Below are 3,419 nucleotides of genomic sequence, written 5' to 3' on the forward strand. Positions count from 1 at the left end.
GTAAAGTTGAATTTCCGGGCATTTCCGGACCTAAGTAGTTTTTCCCTGAACGAAGAGTGATAGCCTTAACATGCTCTTTCGGATTTTCTTCCGTTTGGCTGGGAAGACTTCCCTATTTGCGGGATGGAATTGATTTAGCAAGTTGTCCAATTTGAACCTCCAAATTATGGATGCTAGATGATTGGTTTTTGATAAGCTGGTCGAATTTACTTTCGATTCGTTTAAAACCATCGTCTTGATTACTTACCTTTCCATTCATAGCATCTATAAATTTGTCGATTTTTGAAGATAAAGTGCTAATCGTATCTCTTGTTTGATTTTGATAATTATTTATACGATATTGATTAGCATTTGCATTATTATTATTATTACCATCTTTCCAATTAAAGTTAGGATGATTTCTCCATCCAGGATTATAAGTATTAGAATAAGGATTAGTAGTTTGGTTTTGTCCTTGGACAAAGTTTACCTGTTCTAACTCATTCATACCTTCGTAATCAATGTCTCTCTGGATTGGATCATTAGGATCGCATGGTGCCATAAATTTATCAATTTTGTGCGATAAGGCAGAAAATTGGGCTTGTAACATTGCTACTGGATCAAGATTCATTATACCGTTAACCGATGATGTACCTGAGGATGATGGTTTCACCGTTGGTATATGTCCACGCTCTGCGGGCCACATACTGCTATTGATTGCCATTTCCTCCAAAAGTTCTCTTGCTTGGGCGGACGTCTTCTTCATAAATAACCCTCCAGACATAGCATCTAATGAACCTCTAGTCGTAGGATTTAATCCATTATAGAATGTCTGCATTAAAAGTGCATCTGGCAGTTGGTGGTGTGGGCATAAACGTTGAAGTTCTTTAAAACGTTCCCAAGCTTCATAAAGAGTTTCATTATTATTTTGGGTAAAAGATGTCAACTCTTTGATGACTCTTGCGGTTTTTGCTAAAGGAAAATATTTTGATAAAAACGCTTGGACTAATTGGTCCCAAGTTTCAAATGTTGCAGCAGGCATAGAAGTTAACCAAATTTTTGCCTTATCCTTTAAAGTGAAAGGAAGGAGGCGAAGTTTGATTGCTTCGGCTGTTACATCAGTAATTTTAAAAGTATCACAAATTTCTAAGAAATTTGTCAAATGTGCATTAGGGTTTTCGTTAGGTAGTCCATAAAACGTTACGTTGTTTTGCAACATATTAAGCAAAGCATGCTTAATTTCAAATTGATTTGTGTTTATACGGGGTCTAACTACACTATTAGTTACACCGGCCATTCCTGGCCTAGCATAATCCATAAGTGTCGGTGGATCGGCCATATTTTCTGGCTGGACTACTTTGGTTTTTAAGGGTGTTTTGTCTTTGTTTTTGTTGTTTTTCTTAAGTGTTCTTTCAATTTCTGGATCAAGAGGGTCTGGTGGTGTGCCCGAACTTCGCGAACTGCGCATGAACTTGAAATTGTTTCACGAGCCAAACTACCTTCAAAACAAAATTGAAAACAAATATGTTATATAACTGAAAATAAATAAAATATAAAAATTGTATAAAAATAATGTGTAAACCTAGATTCGAAAATAAAATACGAAAAATAAAAATTTTGTCAAAAATTTTGGCGTATCCCCGGCAACGGCGCCAAAAACTTGTTGAGCGATTTCCGCAAGTGCACGGTTTCGCTTGTAGTAATAAAAATATCGATCCCACAGGGATACGTTTTTTAATGAAAAACTTATTTTTGAATCTGTTAATTTCGAACTTGTTAGATTTACTATTGAATGTAAATGAAAAGTGAAATTTGTCTAATTGAATTTAGGAAATTGTTTAATTGAGTTTGTGGACTTTGAATACTTGAAAATGCTGGAATAAGATTTTATATTTAGAATATATCGATTGTTAGAAAGATCTTCTGATTTTAAGGGTGAATTTTACAAAACAGGAACATTTAGAACTTTTTAGAAAAACGAATGAATTTATTCATTTGCATTAAGCAAAGAAAACAACTTAAACTTTGTATCAATTATGATGATGAAATAAATGACGGAACCTCTAATTAATTGGCTTTGAACGCGACAAAACCCTTTCGGGATAGTTGCCCTTACTCAAATTAAAAATCTTTCGAGATGATAATTTGCCTAAGTATTCCACAAAGTTTCCTTGTAATGATTTTGAATTCAACTGCGTATTAATGAAAACACCAGCCTCACTTATATTGGATTGGTTACCATAAGTGCTGCATAACGATTTGTCGAATAGAACAGACTTTATTAGATGAAATATAAATTGATATAAGTTTACAGAGAACAAGGAGCATCGAGTTCTTCGAGGGCGTGCAAGTGAACGGCTTGATCGGTTCCTTTCCTTGGGTTTCCTAAGAGGTTGTCAGGCTCAGGGGCGAACACTCTACTCAATCTTCTCGCTGTAACTTCGTAATAGGGATTCGGTCGGCCACTACTATGATGCAAACTAAAACTGGAACAATGTCTAAACGCTACTGAGTTGTAATTAAACTATAAACAATATGTGTACCTCATCTTGTTTTGTACAGAATCTAATTTCTAACTCTCGAAATGTTTTACTTAGAACTTAGACATAAGTTCTATGCTCTGATTCTATATCTATATTATAACATTTCATTGCATTTTTTCTCAACATCAACTCTTTATTTATAGATGTTGAAGGGTTGTGTTTGAAGTGATGTATCCGTTGGTTAAGAGTCGTGTCCGTTGTGAAAGGAAGTCTTTATCCACTTGAACGAACGCGTTTCTTGGATTTCAACATGTGTAAAATGCATTTGGTAAATTTTCTGTACTTACCGAGGATAGGAATCCTCGGCCGTGAATGACGTAGCATTAAGTTGAACGTTGGACGAAGGGGAGAAATGGCTAAACCACGCGTGTCGCGGTCGCGGGTGGTGGATTCGCGGTCGCGGCTTGGTGAGTTTTCCGTTTCTTTGCTTTCGTTCGTGTCCTCGACTTGGTGCTTTCGATTTACGTCGTCTTTGACTCCTTTTGTAGGGTTTTTCTTCTGTTTTAGATCCTTTTTCGTTCCTATTTGGATTTTACCAAATATTTAGGTACCTTGCAAGAAAGAAAGATATTCGAGAGTAAAAGTAATCTAAACAGATATAAATAACACGAATTTGTAATAAAAATGATATAAATATTAATGATATTTTAGGTATATTTTGGGCTTAACATTGGTATGAGAGGTTGACCAATTTCCTGCTGACCAGGAACTATGTCAGGGGAAAAGCTGACACAACCTTGTTTATTAAGAAAAAGGGTAAGCATACCCTACTTGCACAGATATATGTAGATGATATAATATTTGGTGCTACTGACGAATCTTTGTGCAAAGAATTTAGCCAACAGATGCAAACTGAGTTTGAAATGTCCATGATGGGTGAACTCAACTTCTTCCTTG

The 3,419-nt window shown here is 35.6% G+C and overlaps 1 non-coding gene across 1 annotated transcript; it reads left to right on the top strand.

Annotated features, from left to right (window-relative positions):
• Positions 1–833: 833 nt before the first annotated feature.
• LOC136225130 (small nucleolar RNA R71) lies at positions 834–940 on the top strand. Its single transcript, XR_010686863.1, has one exon. It is a non-coding gene; the product is annotated as a small nucleolar RNA R71 (small nucleolar RNA).
• Positions 941–3,419: the final 2,479 nt, after the last annotated feature.

This window comes from Euphorbia lathyris, chromosome 3 (genome assembly GCF_963576675.1).
Source record: "Euphorbia lathyris chromosome 3, ddEupLath1.1, whole genome shotgun sequence".
In the NCBI taxonomy this organism is placed as follows: domain Eukaryota; kingdom Viridiplantae; phylum Streptophyta; class Magnoliopsida; order Malpighiales; family Euphorbiaceae; genus Euphorbia; species Euphorbia lathyris.